This window comes from Peromyscus californicus, unplaced genomic scaffold, assembly GCF_007827085.1.
Source record: "Peromyscus californicus insignis strain IS unplaced genomic scaffold, ASM782708v3 Scaffold_21__1_contigs__length_65335640, whole genome shotgun sequence".
In the NCBI taxonomy this organism is placed as follows: Eukaryota; Metazoa; Chordata; class Mammalia; order Rodentia; family Cricetidae; genus Peromyscus; species Peromyscus californicus.
The window spans coordinates 40,348,867-40,371,890 of NW_026294514.1; the positions used below are offsets into that span (position 1 = coordinate 40,348,867).

General features: G+C 44.1%; 1 protein-coding gene across 25 annotated transcripts in view; it reads right to left on the bottom strand.

Annotated features, from left to right (window-relative positions):
• Epb41l3 (erythrocyte membrane protein band 4.1 like 3) overlaps window positions 1–23,024 on the bottom strand; it is a 233,093-nt gene that overhangs the window by 123,445 nt on the left and 86,624 nt on the right. The window contains exon 1 of one of the 25 annotated variants that reach the window (XM_052750144.1): window positions 21,231–21,609. The exons of the other annotated variants lie outside the window; for them this stretch is intronic. The gene's annotated coding sequence lies outside the window, so the exon portion shown is untranslated. Of the gene's footprint in view, window positions 1–21,230; window positions 21,610–23,024 lie in introns of those variants that run through there. 25 annotated transcript variants of the gene reach the window in all.

Below are 23,024 nucleotides of genomic sequence, written 5' to 3' on the forward strand. Positions count from 1 at the left end.
GCAAACAAGGGCCTTTTCAGTCTGTATTTGTTAAACAAGCAGAAAAGGAACACATATTAAATGCCATTTCTGATCAATTTCTCTATCAATTGGCTGAAATGGCCTCCTCACAGTTATCACAAGACGAGCTGCCCCTCCACCCCCAAGATGTATCTGTGCTTCTTCTGGGCATCTGAGGTTACCCACTCGGCTCACTGCTCAGGAACATTATATCGCACAACCTTTCACCTGAATAAGACATTTGCAAAGAAGGAATACTAAAACACAAAACATCAGATTCCTCTTCTGATTATACATATCTTAAAATTTAGTAAGAATAAGCAGAAACTCATTTAAAAGTGGGTAAACATGTCTGTCGGGCCACACGCAAGCAATCTGTTTGCTGGGCCAAGATGGATCTTAGATTGTGTAAAGTGACATCCCACAGTGGATTATTATGTTAAATTATAGGTTTGATAAGGGAGAAAAATTACAGGGACAATGACTCGTGTTACGCTTTGAAGAGAAGAAAACAATGCATGAAACAACAGCAAACCCCCAACAGTTGTTGTTGGTAAAAGCATGGATCACATTTCTAGGGGGGGAAAACCCACAAAAATCAAAAAACAAAACTGCCCTTGTTTTCTGGCAATGTGTTTGGCCCTCTTCAGGGGAACCTGGCAGAAAGGCCCAAATGCAGGGAGAATTGAAACATTCAGGTCTGACTGTCAGGCTCGGGGACATCTGTCAGGACCCACCTGTCCCCGAGTCAGTGCTATTCAAGCTGGCCCACTTTGAAGCTACTGCCTGGCAGGGCCACACGGCTTCCTATTTTTCTCTTACAAAACTCCTTAAGGAAGAGTCACTTGGTTATCTGCTACCACAAGCAGCAGCAGACATCCACCAAGCAAGCGCCAACTGTGTTTGTAGAACAGAAGTTGGTTCCCTGGAAGCGTTCCACACTCTTTTTTTCAGGAGGCGAAGGCATAATCTGTACCCCACACACCGAGGTGCTCCCCCACCTGCAGGCTCTGCAGGGCCACGTGCAGCCAGGGAGGACAGGGGCTTGTCCTACTTTTCGAGGCAATCTCCATCTCTCCCAGCCCCTCCCTGCATCTGAAGTAGCTGCAGCTGAGTAATCACAGATGCATTTTCCTCCACTTGCCCTTATTTCACGGACTAGTACTGTTCTACTTCCAAGGCAATCACACAAATTCGGACTGGCATCGTAAGTACTACACTAATGCTGGTGAGCACAAGACGAACCTAAGGAGTCCGTGTGGTTCACAGGGGCAAATGATTCTCAGTCCTGGAACAGTTTTGCTTTCTGATGTGAAATCCAGAGCTTGTCCATGATATACAGTGCTCAACTTCCCAACTCCGTTGCTGGGCCCAGGACACTAACAACAATGCGAATTAACCTACAACTTCCACTTTCAAAGAGAGGTCACATTAGGAGTCAGCCCCGAAAGAAATGCACCACCACTCAAGGGGAACATAATCAAGGCCAAGTAAACTAGGTCGCTGGATTACTTCTGAGTTCAGTGAGTTGGACATGTGTCTGAGTATTAATCTGCAAGAGCAATCATACTGCCTGTCTTATTTTATAGAGAAAAGAGCCAAGAATGAGGACCGGGTGATTAAATGCTTCCTGGTAAACTACACTGCTCTCTCTAGAAAATGCCATAGTACAAAAATTTATTTTCAATATGATTTTTGTTGTTAAGCATGTTAATAATCAAACAGCAAAGCTTCAAGCCAATATTTCACTAACTGTTATACAAATCAATACTTTTAAAAAAGATAACACTCTTACTGACTTTGTGGTGATTTGCATGAAAATGCCCTCATAGGCTCATAGGTTTGAATACTTGGTGCCCAGTTGATGGAACTGTTTGGGAAGGATTAGGAGGTGTGGTCTTGTTGGAGGAGGTGTGTTCCTGGTGTGGGCTTTGAGATTTCAAAAGACCCAATGCTCATTCTTTTTTTTTAATTTTTTATTTATTTTATTTTTTTAAATTTTATAATTTGATTTAATTTTACATATCAGCGACAGATTCCCCTGTCCTCCCTCCTCCCGCTCCCCACCCATCCCCCAGCCCACCCTGTATTCCCATCTCCTCCAGGGCAAGGACTCCCCTGAGGATTCAGCTCAACCTGGTAGATTCAGTCCAGGCAGGTCCAGTGCCCTCTCTGGATAATTGAGACAGCTGATTAGCTTGAACTGTTTGGGAGGCACCCAGGCAGTGGGACCGGGACCTGTCCTTAGTGCATGAGCCGGCTGTTTGGAACCTAGGGCCTATGCAGGGACACTTTGCCCAATGCTCATTCTTTCTTTGCTTCATGTTGTGGGTCAAGATGTGATCTCTCAGCTAATCCTTCACTCTGCTAATCATGGACTCTAGCCCTCTGAAATCATATGGCAAATAAAAACTGTCTTTAAAAGTTGCCTTGGTTGAGCTGGAGAGATGGCTTAGTGGTTAAGAGCACTGACTGTTCTTCCAGAGGACCTGGGTTCAATTCCCAGCACCCACATGGCAGTTCACAACTGTTCAAAACTGTTAACTCCAGTTCCAGGGATCCTGACACCCATGGCAAAACACCAATGCACACTAAATAAAAATAAATAATATTTTTTTAAAAGTTGCCTTGGTCATGTTTTTTTTGTCACATTAATGAAATAACAGAGACAAATATCTATCATTTGGTAACAGAAATAAAATAGCACCTAATTAACAACAGCATCTTCCTCCTTCCAAATCCTACCATCCTTGAGCTGTGCACCTACATCTCAGGATAGAGAGAACCATTAGAGCCCCTGTCACAGCTTACAGATAATTGACATAATAGAGAAAAGAAAAACCACTAAAAAATTAAAACTCTGAGTAATCCAACCCCCGCTCACTGACTGAACTATAAAATCACCCAAACAAATGTGCTGCAGGGAGAGCTCCCCGTCCAGCAAGGCTGTTAGCCTTCAGCAGGGCTATGCTCCCTGAACTTCCGTCATACGACCCATCACTGGAAGCCCTCGGTAAGATAACCTCCCAAGGGCCTCTCAGCTTTAACGATAATAAAAGACTAAATATATACAGTATATTTTGAGAGAAAATATTTGCCAAAATAGGAACTCAGAAAAGGGAGGCAAGAAAACCAAAACAAAACACAAAGATATGTACTCCACAACCTACATGTCACTCAATCTTAAAATTAAAATGTCATGAGCAATTACCAATATTACCAGAAACCTTCGGCTGTGATCAGAACTAAATAAAACAACCCCCAAATGCTGCATTTAGCAGAGACCCATTCATAAATGGGAACTCCATTTTGTTATTCAAGCCTAAATACGTTCACTAAATGGCTGATATAGAATGCATCAGGCAATGATTTTCTTTTAAGCATTTTTATCTACATTATTGACCAGTATTACAAATGCCTCATCAAGGCATTCACCTTAGAACATAAAAACAGCACACTGCCTAGGATTTCCTGTCAGATTTCTTAGGCGTGTGATGAGTGTCTATTGGTGCCCATTGGAAGGCTCTTGGTTGAGTCTATATTTAGCTAACATCTAGCTCACCCAATTAATCTCAAAATACCACCTGGTTTAATACCAAACAGAAGGAGCCTGTCAGAAATATGTGTGTTACTGATATCTAGACATTTAATAAGTAAGTACCTTTCATGACGATGGTGAATATGACTGAAGAAAGGGAAATTATCAAAAGTGGAAATGTCTGAAATTTAGAATGATCACAAAATTTGTCAGCCACACCAAGAGATGACCCCAAAGAAATACATTTTTTTTTTTTTTTTTGGTTTTTCGAGACAGGGTTTCTCTGTGTAGCTTTGCGCCTTTCCTGGAACTCACTTGGTAGCCCAGGCTGGCCTCGAACTCACAGAGATCCGCCTGGCTCTGCCTCCCGAGTGCTGGGATTAAAGGCGTGCGCCACCACCGCCCGGCAAGAAATACATTTTTAATCAAGGGGAAAAAATAATCAATGCCAAAAATTGTTTTGAAGTTTGATCATCTCAAATTCAAATTCTAAATCTGCATTTGCTCTACACATGTTCTTGGGCAACTCATTGCACTCCTCCAAGCTCAGTTTCCAACAGTTAACAGAATCCTGTGGGCTCAGAGCTGTCCAGATCTCACTAGAATGTAAACTCAAGAGAGGCAGACATGCTTGCTTTTGGCTTACTGCTGTGCACAAAAAATTCTGGCACATAATGGGTGTTCAAGAAACATTTGGGGGAATTGGTGAATAATATAAAATTATCCCAGGGTACCAGAGAGAGGTTCAACAGGCAAATGCCCCTGCCTCTAACTAAGCCAGCAGACCTGATTTCAGTCCCTGGGAACCTATAGTAGAAAAAAACCAACTTCTCGGTGTTGTCCTCTGGCTGCCACACACACATGTGAAAATATGAAACACACACACACACACACACACACACACACACACACACACACAGAGTAAATATGGCTAAAAAATGTAAGTGACCATCTCATCTGGCACTCAAAATACCAGCAGATTAAAACATTCATAGAATATCAGAGCGCTAGTAACTAGTCTCAACATGAACATAAGAACCTTAACTGGGGCCGGAGGGGCGGGGCACAAGGGATGTCTTAGCATGTAAGAGGACATGTTGCTCTTCGAGGAGGAGCTGCATTTGGCTCCCTGCAACCACAGCCCAAAGTTCACAACTGTCTGCCACTCTGGTTCCAAGGACTCTGAGGCCCCTTCTCATTTTCATGGGGTAGTGCATACACGCACGCGCGCGCACACACACACACACACACACACACACACACACACACACACACACACACACAGATACACAAACATACTACACAGACCTAAAAATAAACCTGCAAAAATAATCTTAATTAGAATAATATCTGCCTTTTAAAATCTATAGCAAGAATGCAACCAAACACTGTCATCAGCGAACCTCCGGGGGGGTTATTTACAAGCAAAAGTATTATCTTTGTCCAACAAAATCATCTCTCTTTGAAATGCCAAACACACTTTAGTTGAATAATACAATTAGTCTGTAAATCGTGATCCAGATGGAAGTAAACATTTGTCATTTCCCCACCTAGAGGCTTCTGTTTTCCCTCCCTCAGACAGAGTCTAACGTGCCCAGGTGCAGTCAGCAGATGCTATACTGTAAAATATCAGAGTGGGAACCCAGTCATTAGGTTTTTGTTTTGGGTTCTTTTTTTTTTTTTGAGCCAAAATGGGGGAGGGAGAATGAGTAGAATTGCTTTTAAATACCACCATAGCTGGGGTGGGAGAATCTTAAACAATGAAACAAAAAATCAAAGAAGCAGATGCAAAACAATAGATATGCTTTCAATTTTGCTACAACTACCACAATCAAATTATTTAAATAGTGAAAGAGGAATAAAGCAAGGACCCAGCTAGTATCTGCAACGTACTAGGCTTTAGCACATAGACATGTAGCAACTGAGCAACTCGGATGGAAAAACAAATTTATACTTATTTCTTGTGGGTTGGGGTAGTGAGCGCATGAGACAGTTCTCCCGTGGAGATCAAAGGAGGACTTGTAGGAACTGGTTCTTTTTCTACCGAAGGGATCAAACTCAGGACCAGGAGGGCAGCAAGACCTTTTGCCAGCTGGGTCATCTTACCAGCCCCCATTAAGATCTTTCCCAAGGACAGACTAGTGTCCTGACATTTCCAGTTCTCACTTGTAGGCTTCTTGGACTGGTGATGCAACATTCTGTGACATCAGTGACATTAGAAATGGGTGCTGGAACCAAATGTATCCACACAGGCTCTGAATAAAGGCTTTGCAAGTGCCGATCTCTTTATTCTTCCATTTTCTCAGATCTTCCTTTGACTCTGAGCCACTACATGATCAACCTCACCTCAACATTTGGAAGTTAATGTATAGCACAAGGCTCCACCCTGATTATACTGCACATATTTATTATACACATAAACATATATATGATTACTATCTATTATCTGTCATATATAACAGCATAAAGCCTATATAGATTTCAAATATCTTTTTAGAATTCAGTAATTGGAAGAGAATGATTTCAGGTGGAGCAAGCCTCCTGTATCTTCGGTTGCTAGAGAATGTCTCAGTCGAAGTCTCTTAGCTACTCAAACACCTCCATCACGATGACTGCAGAGGCCCTACTATGGCAGCTCCATCCAGAAGGATGCCTGTGATGCACTGAACACTCACAAGGACGGTGATGACACCGCACGTCTACTCAACACTTTCCATCTTACCTTCCTCTCAAAAAGGACAGTTCTACCAGGAAGCTCAATTTTGCAAAAGGCCATTAAATGATTATATACTCACTGGAGACCCCAGGAGCTTCTGTTATCAAACTTACTGGCCCGGGCTTAAGACCAAATCCCTACTACCTACTTCCAAGTACAGTAACGTAACTTCTAGTCCAGTTGTAATTCTGAGACATCCTAAATTCAGTGCGGCCAGTTTCAGATGGAGCTGAAGAATGTGAGCACCTGTGGTTCCCCTGCAGCCCATCTTGTGTGGCTCAACACTGGCAGAGTTCACAGGAAAGACTGAGTAGAGTCTGGGTATCCCATACCTCCAGTTAGCAGAGAATATTCAGGCTGCTAGCAGTCTCCACTACTCCACTTCCCCTTACAAGCCAGCTATAAAGAAACCAACCACTGCATTAACCCTAGACCCTCATTCATGAACAACTTACAATGGAACCAAGTCTGAGAATGAGCCGGAGCATTCAATTTCAACAACATGCATTGAACACCAGAATCTACAGAGAAATTCCACATATGTACTCTCCTGAGTCTAAGCATGATGAGAGGCTTAAGGAAAAAAAAATTAAGTTGTCAGAAAATGAAAATGAGGTAGTAGTACAAGTTTTCTTTTAGATGAGAAGTTCTTCAAAACTAAATTTAAAATTCCTTGGCCAGGAAGAAAACACAAATGTGTCTTTATACTTAAGAACTATTCTCTACAGAGGTCCAAATGAAAATGTACTCCCTTTTCCTTAATTAGAACTCACATCCAATCAAACTCTTGTTATCTATGAAATAACGCTTAACTCTAAAACTCAGTAGTGAGAACTGACGGCATTTTGATTTTCCCACCACTGAATGCAGAAGTGAAACAGAGGCACACAGTTTATTTTCCAAATTGTAAGATGATAGAATATTCATTGGTAAGGAAAATCATTTTATCTGGGACTGTGATGAAACTGGAAGGATATGAAATGGGCAGGCCAGACAGTCCGGCAGAGAAAGTACTAGCTCAGGAATGCTCATTCTCGGGGAGGTGGGATTTCTCTCACGAGCACTGAGAGTCCCAAGTCTTGATTAACGGAAAGTGATAACGCATGGCCACTCTCGCTGCTCTGTGGGGCAAAGTCCTGCGCTCATATCCCTAACAAGCTTCTGGGAACATCACAGATAAGCAAGATTCACACTTCAAGGTCGTATTTACAATTTAAAGTCAAATTGTTTTCAACGAGGTCATTATCTTTCAAATGAAAACATCCAGGATTGGTCAAGAATTTTCCTTCATAAGTTTATCAGACTGTTTCACCTTATGAACTCCTTTCTTTAAATATTTATTGAGATCTGGAGATGTAGCATTCAGTGGTGCTTAGGATAAGCGAGGCCCTACATGATTCTCTCTCTCTTATGCTATCACCAACCCCCCCAAACATATGCCAAATTGTATTAAAATAAAGTTGCTATGATTTTTTTTTAAAGAGCAAGAGAGTGAGAGAGCAAGAGAGAGTGTGCCTATGGAAGTAAACAAACCCATAATTCTGGACACAAAAAAAAAGTGAAATATGCATTAGCAGGATGACGAGCAAGATGAAGAGGGGGTAGGCTGGGTTGGGTGAACAGCAAGAAGGAGAAATGAAGCACAGGGCTATTAGAGATGGGAGAACAGGTTTTGTGAATACACTGGGAGAGGAGGTCCCAGGCTAAGGACCAGCAAATCCAGTCCTCCTGAGGCAGATGCACATCACAGGACCTGGGTTAACACAGTTTACTAATGCAAAATATAGGAGTCCTTCAGACAGCAGCAACCCATGCAAATCCTGATCATACTGTCAAACAAAAGAACCTCCTGTGGGAAACACACATACTAAGGATTTTACGACACTAAACATAACAGATAACCCAGTGATCCAGTAGTGAAAAGGAAATCTATGGGTTGTGACAAACACACTCAGAAGACAACTTCCTGGGAAGTGGGGGGGGGGGGTGTGCATGGAGGAGGAGAATGTCAGAGATGGAAGCAATTGGGGAATGTTCACTTCAGCTGGGTGTTAAGTACAGCGGCAGTCATTAAATTCTCATCCAGTCTCCTGGTGTATTAGAAGTATTCATACTGCTTTTCAAAGAGAATTCATAACCCATTTCATCATCCTTGACAGACACTTACCTCTAAGACATGGGCAAGGCAATCAATCGTCCTGATCGGCTATGATCAAGAATAGCCTGCCACTGTTAGGATAGTTTTTGTTATGAAGAGAAAGGGAGAAAACGAAGGGGATTAAAAGGCATCTTGGCTTCTCCAGGTCTCTGTAACTGCACACAGAGTAGGAAAGGGCTTCCGGAAAGAAAATACAGCCAGCGTTAAGGGCAACACTCTTGGCTGATCTGCCCTTCAGATGGTAAACGCAACCTCTCGTCCACATAGGAGGTATGGCCTTTCAGCAACATCACTTTGCTTCTCAGCAAACTCCTTAAAAAAGCAAGACAACCCAGTGAATTGAAACGGCATCTTCTTTCTAATATAAATACATTTCTAATCTTCTCTTTGGGTTTCCTGGAGTTTCCAGGTGTCCCTGCTGTGTGCCCTGATATTTTCCCTTCTTGAATCCCTATCACTCAACAACCATAGCTTGGCACGTGCCCTAAGACTAAGAGGCTTGAGGATGAAAAGAAGACAGAGGGTTGGACATGCCCTGGCCAGTGGTGCTTCTCTTCTGGTTTCTCACCATCAGCATGTTGGACCGGGGAACGATGAGCTCATGGTACTGTCTGAACCCCTGGAAGCTGAGCCTATTCCATCTGTAACCAGGTTCCTCATGCCTTCCTTCACTGTACCTCTTCTGCGATCCCTCCATAACAGGTTCTTCCCTCTCTACCCTGTCTCCACTGAGCTCGTTTTCCGTGATCGTGGTTTCCATCCTATTTCAATGATTTTGAGTTTCCATCCTTAGCTGGACCTTTCAGGTTTTCAGACTGACAAGGCTCCTAGGCATCACTTCACACAATCCCCACGAACTCTCAGAAGTCTTGATCTCCCCTCACCCGCTCTATCCCACCCTAGTAACTCTCTTGATGGATGCAAGCTTGGGTCATCCCACCCCTCACCTGCTATACTTAACATGGCACTAAAGCATTAAAATTACCCTTCTAAACAAATTTAGAATCCAGTCACTCAATTTTCATCACCCCTAGTTCTTCCCTGAAGAGTAGCGCTTTGCCACCACTGACAGTATTTACTGGGGACAAAGCATTTACACATAGGCTTTTATGTTGTCATTGCATAATAATTGCATAATAATTACTATTATTATTATGCAATGACAACATAAAATTGTTCAAATGGCCACTTTGGATTGGTACTTGAATGACCAAACAAACACAAACAAAAACAAAACTTCGCAAAAGCTCATAGTGGTCCTACATACATTGCAGGGTTTTTTTTTTTTTTTCTGTGTGAATGCACGTTCTAGCATACTTGGGTGAATATTTAAATTTTTCTCTATGTGTGATATATGCACCTGCTAATGTGTGTGTGTGTGTGTGTGTGTGTGTGTGTGTGTGTGTGTGTGTGTGTGCAGTTGTCCATGTATATATGTGTGTATGCTTAGGAAGAACCGAGGTTAACCTCTGGTGTCTTTCTCAATTTCCATCTTACTCTTTTTTTTTTTTTTTTTTTTTTTTTGGTTTTTCGAGACAGGGTTTCTCTGCGTAGCTTTGCGCCTTTCCTGGAACTCACTCTGTAGTCCAGGCTGGCCTCGAACTCACAGAGATCCACCTGGCTCTGCCTCCCGAGTGCTGGGATTAAAGGCGTGCGCCACCACCGCCCGGCTCCATCTTACTCTTTTAAACGGTCTCTCTCACTGAATTTGGAGCTCACCAAGTGTTCAGACTGCCCCACCTGCCCCCAGCAACTGAGTTACAGACATACGCCACCATGTCCAGCTTTTTATGTGGGTGACAGGGATGTGAACTCAGGTCCTCATCACTTCATGTAGTGTAGCAGGTGCTTTAACAGTTGTGCTATTTCCTCAGCCCCTGGTGAATCTTTTGTTTTGTGACCAAATGGTCATCCTGATGGGATAAGTCATACTCTGAAAATGTCTGGTACATAGCTAATTGCTGAGAAGAGAGAGTGCTGAGCTTCGGGGAAGCTGAATCAAAGATGGGTTAGTTTATTTTATGTTGCCATTTTTTTAGGTAGATTCTTTAGGATGACCTGAACTAGTCATCTGGAGATAAGATAATTCTGGTCCTGATTCTTCTTGGGGAACAGGAAAAAAATCCACTCAGATAAGGAGCCTAGGGGGCTGTCTCTGATCAGACTAGCAATACAGGGGCATGACTACACTAATGTGACCAAATAAGACATTTTACAATTCTAGCCAGGAAAAGCCCCAGGCAAGAAAAACACCAAATTGAAATCCAACTCCTAAATGGGAGCCTGCAGAAATAACAGGGCTGATGGTAAGCCAATACAACTAGAATTTTTTTCCACAGAATATTTTACTTAAAATTGAGTGGAAAAGGGATTATGCAGTTTAATTTACTACTATATGTATGCATTTTCTTGACTACAGGTCCTTTCAAGTATCTTGTCCTTAATGTTAAGGCATTCATGGAGGCAGTTTCCATTGTGGAAGTATGATGAGGCCTGGAGAAAGGGGAAAAAAGGAAGAGGCCACTGCCTGACAGTGGGCTGCAGCTCATGGGTGTGGCAGTCCAGCAGCAAGCCAGGGCCAGACTCTCAGAAAAAGTGAAGCTCCGGTGGCCAGGTTACAACTGCAGCTCCAAAGACTGATGTTCTCCTGTAGATCCTACTTTGGATTCTAAGGGCCAATGAGTGCAACTCAAAGTGTATATGGCGACTTTAAGGGTCCCAGTGTGTGACTCATATTAGTATGTGTCTTTTCCAGATATGGATAAAAGGGAAAATACTAACCACAGCATAGCCTGCCCACTTCACTGCTGGCACTCGTACCAACTACAGTATCTGCAAAGAAAAATTCTGACCCCATTGAGTTCTATATATACAACAGCTTTGTAAGACCTGAGAATATCCTCCAGACTCAAATAGCTCAGCATGAGGTCCCCAGTGTAGGGCCTCAAACACTCAGGGCTAATGTTTTATCACTGAGTTATACCCCAGCCACGATTTTGATCAAGTGATCCTATCTACTCAGACAGGCACCCCATCTTCAGGGTCATTTCACTACTTTATCAATCACACAAAACTAACCTCAACTGCAGACATATTAAGAGCATTGTACTGGCTGGTTTTATGTCAACTTGACACCAGCAAGAGTCATCAGAGAGGAAGGATTCTCAACTGGGAAAATTGCGCCATGCGATCCAGCTGTAAGGTATTTTCTTAGTAAGTGATCTATGAGGGAGGGCCCAGCCCATGGTGGGTGGGGCCATCCCTGGGCTGGTGGTCCTGAGGTCTATAAGAAAACAGGCTGGGCAAGTCATGGGGAGCAAGCCAGTAAACAGCACCCATTCATGGCCTCTACATCAGCTCCTGCCTCCAAGTTCCTGCTCTGCTTGAGTTCCTGTCCTGATTTCCTGCGGTTATAAACAACAATGTGGAAGTATAAGCAAATCAAAAAACCCTTTCCTCCCTAACTTGCTTTATGGTCATGGTGTTTCATTGCAGCAAAGAAACCCTAAGACAGGCATATACTTTCCTTTCAATTTTTATTTAATCCCTCTGAACATTTGGCTACAAAATTGTTATCATTTCTATTTAACAGATAACAAAATCAAACCTTTATTCTACTTCGTTAAACTTAAATTTTACACAATCTCCCAGGGCAGTAAGAGTTACAAGTGGTAGACCAGTAGACCATCCATAATGAAACCCAGACATTCTCAGTCAAAGGCCAGGGCTCTTTGCTCAATATTATACTCTCTTAAATATCGGTACTATTAATTGATAGTGTACTGTCTTCCTGAAGTAAATGTTTACTTAATAGCAGCCAGTTAGTTGTAGAGTCATTGAGTCAAGGGTTTATAAGATGATATCACTCAAATGTGTTCCAGATCCAGTTCTGTCAGAGGCCACTGAAGACTCTTGGATAATGGCTGCCTAGACCCAACTCCATAGAGTCACACCAAAGGAGAACCAACAAATGGGCCCCTAGAATTCCCTTTTTCATTAACTCCCCCAGGTAACTCTGCTGCATTTGAAATCCACTGTGTCTTAGTTTTTGCAAACCTGTATCGTCATCTGGAATCTTCTACTAGACAAAATCCTATGTTCTACTGGAGAATCATCTTTTGGATTCTGGGAATTTCACACAGAGTATCACAAAATCCTATATTCTCTTTGAGAGACATCTTTGGATCAAAATTCCTAATATTTACCACTATCACAAAGTAGGAAAATAATACATATTACCAAAAATGGCAGCGCATGGACAATGCCTACTCTCATCACCCACCCACCCAGATGTCTAGTCAACAGATCTCACTTCAGCCTCAGGCAGCACCATCACCATTTCAGAGCTGGACAACCTTTTTTTTACAGAGATGCAGCAAATTTCAGAGGTAACGAAGCCCACTCAGGTCAGCAGATGTTTCCATTTGCGTCTTCTCTAACTCACTGCATTTTCTTTATTCAACCAGACAGCTGTTCCCCATGGGCTACTGCTATTTACGTCTCAAGAATTTTAAATGTCTTAAGCTAAACAAGTAAGTCCATTCCATTTTCTAAGCCCTATATTTAGCCCAAATATAATATAAAGTTATGACTGGGGTGTTAAAGGTTCTCTAAAGGACCGTATGTTAAAGTCATGGTTAGCACCTGCACCACTACTGGGAGGAGGTGGGGCATTTAGGAAGTGGGGTCTACTGACAGGAAGTTAGGTTGTGGGGAGGGGACATAACATTAAAAGGCATGAGCTCTTTTCCATATCCCAGCCTCCACAAAGTGAACAACTTGCCTTCACCACACATTCCCACCACAATGGACTGCCTTATCACAGGCCCAAAGCAATACATCCAAGCAACTCTGGACTGACATCTGAAGTCATGAGTTGGAATAAACCTATCCCGATAGGCTGGTCAATTCAGGTAGTCTGTAATAGTAACAGGAAGGTGACTAACAAAAGTACTGGGGTGGGAGGAGTAATTTTCTGTAATTTAATTGTCCCCAACTGCTCATTATTGTGATATAACTAACTCTGGGTACAAGCAATCTCAAGGCAGACAACTCTTAAGTGCGCCTGTGAATTTACAGACTCTCTCATGTGGTTTAGCAGAAACCTACACCACCATGCCTATTAGCACCACTTCCTTAACCAGGAACACATGGGCCTGTGTAATCTTGAAGACCGTGTACCCATGATGAGTAACGGAGTGGCCTGTCTCTCTGCAGGACTTGTATGAGATCTACGCACTGGGGCTGACATCTGTTATTAGTATATTGTTGAGGACAAAGGAGGGAAGAATTCAGAACTCAGACAGCAACAACAAAAACCCACAAGGAAGCTTAAGTCTTGATCGCCCTCTACACACAGGGTCCCCCTCTACACACAGGGTCCCCTGTACACACAGGGTCCCACTCTACACACAGGGTGCCCCTCTACACACAGAGTCCCACTCTACACACAGGGTCCCCCTCTACACACAGGGTCCCCTCTACACACACATCCTAAACTACCCCAGATGTGAATGACTTGACTCTGAGAAGTCTAGTTCCAGGGTAAGCTTTTAGGTCTGCTGGTCCTTGGGCATGCCAGGGAGGTTCAGGGTCGGGGGGTAAGGGGTGCAGGACAGTGAGCTCCTAGGAACTCAGGGTTAGAGTAAGCAGGAGATCAGCTCTCTATGAAGAGAAGACATTAAAACTGAAGGAAGAAATAGGGAAATGTATAGTGGAAGTCAGGTTGTTTCCATTTATTAAAACTCAGTGTTCACACACAGCAAAGAGGTATAAATAAACATCCGCAGAGGCTTTAATTGTGCATACTGCCATGTTGCAGGGAAAGTCGGCGAATGATGAAAAGTGTAGACAGCAAGAAGCAGAGAGAGGCAGGGCTAGACGTCAAGGCTTCAAATAACTATCATCATTAAGGTAATGATCCTTCACCGGCATTGTGCAGGACCACAAGAAAATATTTATTTGTCATTAAAGACAACAATGTGCGTAACAATTTGTATACATGAAAAATCTCCTCCAGAGATTTTTATACTGCTGCATAAAGAAGAGAATAGTTGTGTCGTGACATTTAAGGTAGAAGTCTGTTGACATAAAATATATGTTATTATTCAACTATGTGAATCTACATGTATGAAAAATAATATTACGGTTATTTTTCAAGCACTTGTGACACACCATGCATCATGTGCAGCGTCTGCATGTGTTGTGATATTTAGCCCTCACATCTTGGATGGTAAGCACCATGGACATTCTATAAATGAGTAAAGAGATGAGGACGGGAAGGGAAGTGGCCAATATTGTGTAGTTATAAAACAGAATGATGGGGAGCTAACATCAGGCATGTCTTGGTTTCTAGACATGCTATAATGGATTCAGGAAGATGCGTCGATTTGGGGAGATGCTTGTTCAGGACATCTCTCCAGAGGACAAGATCTCTGTTTTCAGTACTGTCAGAGCACATTTCAAAGTCAGTGTTCATTATTTTTAATACATGAAATGACGATGTTTCAATCGGAAGGATAAACAAAAGGGGGAATTTTCTCATCCTCTGTCTCTCTCATTTCCATCTCTAATGATACAGAAGTAATATTTAATCTCCAACTACATATGCCCACTCTATCTATGGAGTTAATTGCCAAAATGTCAATCACTGAGAAGAAAAATTGTTACTCTCAATTTCTGAAAAAAAAAATGGATTAATTAGATCAGTAAGAAAAACCATCTGTTTCCAGCTCCCAAGTTTCCCAATTCATCCTACATGTATCACCCGATGACGTCTTCTTCCCTACTCAGTCACTTTCAATGGCTCCTCACCACGTAGCAAATCCAGAACCTTCCCAATCAGGCCAAACTCTCCACCCTTAGTGTCATCTCTCACTACTACTTCCTGGTACGAAGGGTAAATGTTACTAATCTCAGGCTCCTGACCTCTGGAATGTCTTTGCAATGCCCAATCTTAGTCAAAATCAAACTGTCTACCAGGTCCAAATGCAAAAGTCAAAAACAGGGAATGAAGGGCACACTCAGCACATTTTCCCCGCAAGATGGTGCATCCAAGAAGCTCAGTCACCTGGCCCACACGCACAAAGCCACAAATGTTAAGCACTCAATACTATATGATATTAAAAATACACCGGCTGGGGTTGGAAAGATGGTTCTGCATTTAAAGCCCTGGCCGCTCTTCCAGAGAACCAGAGTTGGATTCCCAGCACACACATGGTCCATGACTCCATTTCCAGAGGATCCAACACCCACTGCTGGCCTCCTTGGGCATCAGGCATACATGGGCTACATAGACACATATGCAAGCAAAACACCCATACACATAAAAATAAAGAAAATTTTTATAAGTGGGCTATGGTTCAGATCTGGAACGTTCCCCAAAGGCCCTTGGTTGCAGCACTGGTCCCTAGCCTGTGACATAATTGGAACCTCGAAGAACTAGAGCCTAACTTGAGGGAGTTAGGCTGAGGGGAGGGTCCTTTTGAAGGTGATATTAGGATCACTTCCTATGGCCGTAAGGTGAGCAGTTTACTCCATCAGTCTTCCTGCTATGATGTGCTGCTGCCTCACCACAGGTCCAACGGCCCAAAGCCAGGAATTGCATCCTCTAAAACCGGGGCTCAAAATAAATATTTTCCTCTTTTTAAGCCAATTGTCTCAGGTATGGGTTACCATGAGAGGACACTCTCACAGTTCACAAAAGTAGCAAAACATATTTATGTAAGTCATGCCCTCATCCATCCTGAGATACCATTAAGTTGCATAGCACTCAGTCAAGGAAGCCATGACTCACACATTTTTTAAAGCCAGGATTTTTAATTTCCCACTGGTTTAAAGATCTTTGGGGCTTTGTATTGAATGCATAAAGAAAATATAAGCAAAACAGAATCATCTAACTGTTTATAAAATCACCACACACATACACACACAGATTCTACATCTCATGTCCACTCAGTCATCACGGCTTATGCTTTTCCAACATGGTATATACCTCCCGTATGTCACCAGGAGCACGGGATGCATTCTCCAGAATTTTCATAAAGCAGCTGGTACCCAATTGCCAATTTTTAATAGGCAGTCCTAATCTATGAATGAGAGTGTTAGCAAGATCTCTGCCATACAACTGACATTGTAAAACATAACCCAACGTTTGACACTTTAAATGTGGGGAAACTGGCTTGAAAAATGATGAAATTTGGGGCTTGAATTAGAGAACCGCCCTACTTGAGAATATAAACCATGCATATATGTATACAAATAATATATCTGTATATCTTGTGTGTATATATACATATACATAATATATACACACATGGTACATATACACCAATGTGTATGTGTGTTTTGCATGTACACATTAGTTTTATATATATATATACATATATATATACATATATGTATATATAAAGAGGTTTTCCCTTTTTGTGTCACCAGCAGGAGCAACACCATCTCCCAGCAGTGACCCACTTCAGCCTTGCCCCTCTCCCAACTGTTTCCTCTCTTCTGAGTGAGCATCCCCCTACAGCGGTTCTCCCGGGCACCAATTAGAGTTGGTGGAAGAGGAAGCAGAATGCCCGCAGTCCTCCCCACAAAGACACCATTCTCCTCTTCCCTCAGTACCTTGCAGCATGCTCTTCTCCGATGCAGCAAACCTGTGGGAACCTCCACAGTTGGAGCTACAGATGGCGGGCAAGGTGGATGCGAAGAGGATCTTTCTATTAAAAAGAACAGCTGTACAAAAGACCTGGTGCTTCAGAGTTCTGCATACAGTGGTGGTGCTTCTCGAGCATCTCTTTTTAATGTAATATGTCAAAACGGCCTTATTTCTTACCCAGTTCCATGAATACTTACTAAAGGTTTTAGGGGTGACAACTGTTAGGTTCAGGGATAAAGAAGAAAGAGTATAAGTCATTAGCTATACCATGCGCTCAACCCAGGATGATTGGAGAGAAAGCAAAAAACACAGGCAAAACGTTAACAATGCATTTGTTTTCTAGGCCTAACACAAGGCTACCTCCGTGTGTGTGTGTGTGTGTGTGTGTGTGTGTGTGTGTGTGTGTGTGTGTGTGTGTGTGAGCATGTTTATGTGAATGCACATGTGTGGTTTGTAAGAAAGTCTGTAAGAACAATGTATCAAAATGTCAGCAATCTAAAAATTAAGTTGTCAGCCTTTCTTCCGTACTGCAAATTACAAAAGAATTAGGGGTTTGGAGCTAATAGAAGCTTCCAGTCCTACAGTGTGCAATTTAACCAATCATTGCAAGGTCTAAAACCACAGCACCAAAGACATTTCACCAGCGATCTGCAGTCCCAACACCTAATTTAGACCCCTCTACCTCCACTGCTCTCCTGTCTTGTCTTCTCCTTCGCTTCAGAAGCGTGTCCTGGAATAGCTTTACCACCTCGTAAGAACCACCCCGACTTCCTACAGCCTGAACACATCAAGGTGAAAACATGGCAGTCATCTTTGCAAAGACCTATACAAAAGACATCTGCGGCTCATGTGAAGAGGCGCTTCCCTCTTCCTGCTGAGATCACATTAAATTCATAATCAAATAATAACAAATGTACTTAGAGGCGCCGAACCTGTGTGTCCTCTTACCGCTTATCAGATACTAATTTGGATGAAACGTGTCTCCACACTAGAATGCTACAAGGATTAAAATGTCAAATTATGAAATAATATTAGCAGATAAAGCAAAGTTATCATGGAAACTAATTACCCCCAAATCATGACAAATATCTCCTATGACTGTGAAATATCTAGCTTTTCTATTTTTTCCCCAGCTGCCAACAGCAAGTGCATCATGTAAAAATACATAACAACATTCTCTACAGAGAGAGTAAGAGACACTATATACTTTTAAAGACAACCCCTAATAATCTTACCCAAAAATTTAAGTAGAACGTTATTAATATAAATAGGATGAACTATTGACTTAATAAATTAAAATACTGATTCGCTGGTTCTTTAATTGTTAAATGACCCTTTAAAAAAATCACAGCATTTTCTTATGGAACAGGAATATTCAATGGCTTTAACTACTTCACCCAAAATCTCTGCTCCTCGAGACACACGTCTTCCTACATCCACACAGTACCTTGTCGTGTGGTTCAATGTGAGAGTCTCATTCATTCACCAGGCAAAGTAAAAGGCAGCAAGATGGTTCTGCCTGCCCCACCCTTCCTTCCTCTGAGCTATAGTGATGTCACAGCCCCTGCCAGAGCAATGACTTCACTGCCCCAGTCCCTGCTTCTGAGGACATGATCCTTTAGAGCCAGGACAAATGAGATGCAGCCAGCCGAGCCCTCCCAGGGCCCTGAGTGTCTGCTGGATTTCCAACAGATTAGCAACCAGCAAGCCTTCTGAAAGCGATTGCACTGTTGAGGACCTGGAGACAAACTTGCTTCCTGGGTTTCAGTGGGGCATCCACCTTCCATAATAAAGCTGACATTCAAAGAGGAAAATGAAAATAGAATTGAAGAGGACCAGGGGGTATTCTACTTAAGAAACTTCTCTTCTTTATAGTTGAATTCTCGCCCAAAGAAAACATCTCCCAGGCTACTCTTGGAGTCCATTTTCACTGGCAGGTAAGGCATAGATTCTCAAGTATCAACTGTAGAACTTTTAGAGCACTAACTTAGAAAGATGAATGCATATCCTACAAGAAAACACCGCTACGTTAATCCCTCCATGCTCACATCAACACAGAAAACGATAGCAGCTATGTCTCTCCCAGGACACAGGTGGCCACCTCTCTTCTACTTCAGGGCATCCCTGCTGTGCTCTGCCATTGGATATTTTTTAAACAGCAATATGTACATATATAAAATCACACCTGATCCAGAAAAAAAATAAAAAACAAACAAACAAAAAACCCCAAAACCCTCATCGTGTATTTCTGCACAAATCAAAGTTGGCCTTGGTCCAAACACCCAACAAGAACTGGCAAATGTACCTTCTAACCAAACCATGCTCACACATTAAAAAAAAAAAAAAAACTCTTTAAAAATTAAATGTAAATGTCATTGGGACACTGACCTTTGACCTTCAGCTCCACAATCCCTGGCCTAAAGGGGTTTACAAATGACAGTGGCTACTCTTCTGGTTTCTGATAAACCCCTTAGAACACATGCTCTGTTTTGCAAGAACTTGCTGTGTGCGAGCCCCGTTCATGCAGTGGCTTGTGCTTCTTCTAATTACCTAAGCTTTTCTAAACCATCGGAAAAATCATAATGTAAATAATTCAGTACTTCAGCATTCAGCTTATTTCGCCAGTGCTTTCGGAGATTAACAAATGAAAGGCATGCCTCCTCAATGCAGAATTTATTTCCTCTCACAATAACTTTGTTACTGCAATTAAAGTTTTGAGAAGTTGATGCCTCCATACGCATGCCATTAAAAGACAACAGTAAGCCAGCGTTGCTGAGTCAAGACGCAGATCATCAAATCACTTCTTCCCCGGGGCTCTCTCAAGTTTGATGCCCCACTTTCCTGTACGGGTGCTGCATTCATGGCTTCCAGATAGAGGTGGAGTTTCATCACTTCTTCATGGAGGCTTTAAAATGCAGTGTAAGATGTAAAAAGAAATTTCCTTTTAGCACTGGATACGATGACTCCTTTACTTGGGTAGTTATGCTACCAAGAGTAACCCCAGAACATCCGACCGCCCCACAGACCCGCCCCCAAAATGGGCCCCCCGAAAACCACAGCCAAGGACGTCTGCAAAAGCAATACCACAAAAAGTAATGTAAAAAAGCTGAAACACCAACTTAAACGCGTAATGGAAGCGTTGCGTTATTAGCAGGACTGCCTGGCCCTCTCAGGACAGCCCAGCCTCCTCCATGCTTAATTAATACCACATGTTCCCTTTATCATTCGATTTGTTCTGCAGGACTCTTCTCAACTTGAACCCTGGTCTGCAAAGATGAAAGGGTAAATCCCCCTACACACCCCACCCAGAAAACTTCAGTAAATCTAAAAAGAGAAAGGGCAAGAATGCTCCCACCGCAAGGACCACACTTACAATCTGCGAGGTAACCACACCCACCGCATTGCAGAAGCTGTGAACTTGGCGCCGGGTGCAGGGGGAAGAGGGGGGGGAGGAGGGGCAGAAGTAGGGTGCGATTAGAGGGGAACCCGAGAAAGCAAGCCCCTCTGGTGCAGGAGCCAAGGCGCACCAGCCTAGCAAGGACCCCACTCTAGCGGCCCCCAGCCTCCCTGCCCCCCCTCCTCTCCTCGGGCACGCAGCCCCGAGGGCACCAGGTGAGCCGCGCCCGCCCGGGTGCAGCGGTCTTGCAGGCCGGGGCGCGTTGCCGCCGGGCGCAGGGAACCGTCCCAGGAGGGGCGCGCGGCCCGCAGGTGCCCAGGCCCGGAGGAGCAACCTGGCTGGCCCGCTGCCGGCCTGGGGACGCTGCCCACTCCGGGGAAAGGAGGCAAGTTACGTAAAAGCGGCCGGCCCCAGCTGCAGAGCCCGGGATGCTCCGAGCCCCGCCGCGCCCGCACCCCGCACGAACGCAACGACAAGCCGCAGCCTCGGGGCGCACGGCCCCTCCCGCGCACAGCCCCCGGCCTGGCGCCGCAGTGTCGCCCCGAGCCCTGCACGCTCAGAACATGGCGCCCCGACCCTGAAATCGGCGCTGATGGCCGGAGAGGGGAGCGGGGCCCGGTCGCCCCTAGGGGCCAGGGCTCGGAGGGAGGCCCCCAGGCCGGAGGCCGAGCGCCGTGGGTGCAGCGCACCGGGACCCCGAGCCCCGCGCGTCTCGGAAATGAGCCCCCCTCGGAGCCCCTCGGCCACTAAGGGCAGAAAAGTTACCTGTGGGCGGCGGGGAGGCCGGGAGCGCAGCGGCGTGGGGACCCGGCTGGCACTGGCGTCCTGCTCGGCGGTGCGCAGGAGACTCCGCGCGGGAGGAAGCCGCAGCTCTGGGCTCCCCCGCCCCCCTTTGCAGGAGACACGGAGGCTCCGCGGAGCTGCGGCGGGGCCCACGCCCAGACACCGAGCGACGAGGGCCAACCTCGTCCCGACTTCCCTCGCCGCGCGCGCGGGGGAGGGGGGCGCCGCAGTTCTTTAGGACACCTAGGTTGAGCAGCCCTCTAGATGCTGGCTCTGGGAACCGCGACCGAGACAGCTGCCAATCGCCCTAGCCCTTTGGATTTACACTTGGATTATTGCTGGGCCTCTGGGTCCCCTCCTCTCCCTTCACAGGCACCCGTGGCGAGAGTGGAGGGAGGGTTTGGTTTTTTTTTTTTTTTTTTTTTCTTTTTGACCTTCCGGTGAGTTCGCTATTGGCTTAGGGATTGCAGTATTTTTTTTTCCTCCGTTTGAAATTGGAAGTGTCTTACACAGGTTCCGTACTCCAGAAATTTAAGTTTATAGAGAAGACCTAAGTTAATTAGAATGATAACTAGGTTTTGCGTCTGCCCTCAGCTCCCTCCTTCCTGGCATCTATAAGAGCTGAAGCTGAAATGGAGAGAGGCAGACGCACATCCTGACTTGTAGGTGAAAGAAATCACTCCGCTTGCTGGTCATCTCATGCTCTCTGGGCTCAAACCAAACTGGCATATTTCTTTAGGGCTTTTAAGGCCTCTCTCAAATCACCTAGTCACTGGCCTGAAGCTAAAACTCATTAAGGGAGGAAAAGAGATTCACAAACTATTGAATTTACTCATGGATGGGAGAGATACCATGCAAAATACCTGTCTCTGCCACAGATGGGTAACTGGCTCTGTCCCCAGGCCTGAGGAGGTGGGGAGATTTGGCCTGGGTATCTAGAATAGGGGCAACTGTAAGAGGAAAGGGAGGTGACATGGATTGTCTTGGCTGGAGAGGAGGGGACTTTGTTACCTCTTTGGGGAGAGAAGGTTAGAAACTATGCTGCTGGTCTGCTGTGGAGTTTAGGGGACTGTGTGTTGGTAGGAGATGTGCAGCTCTGGGAATTAAAATTTTGAGTGGGACAGTCTGACTTAAGTCATGCTTGGGAAGAAAAAAATCCTAGTGGCACTGCATACACCATGGAGTAGATGGTGGATTCCAGGCTGCCGAGAGGAGGAGCCGATGGCCCCGACCCAAGAGCCAGAGGTAATAAGGACTCAGAGCCCCTTACAAATAACATGGAAAGGTTCAAATAGTGACTATGTTTGGAGGCCACCTATATTAGTTTTGAGGCATACATCCATGTCAGCTGTGCACATCTGTGGCTAGGTTGCATAGATCCATGCATGGAAGCAGGGATTGTCTGTGTATGCACGTGCACAGTGAAGGCTCCTTCTTTGAAAGTGGACAGGAACAAATCATATTGTTTGCAACAAACACAAACTTAGCATTATCATTTGAGACACAGATGGCTTCCTGCTTTCATTCATTTTGTTGCAGCATTTTTGTGATTAAAAAAAAAAAAAGTGAATGTAAACTGTTCTCTCCATGACTCATGAGTCTGAATCCTTACAGATGAAATCCATGGCGGCGTGTGAATGACTACTTTCTAGCAGAAAAATGGTAGCATACTAAGTATTCTACTTGAAAAATTAGAAATAGCTAGCTAATGATCCTAATAATCCATAGATTCAAGGGCTGGATTAAGAGCCAGGGAGGTAGCTCAGTTGGTAGAGT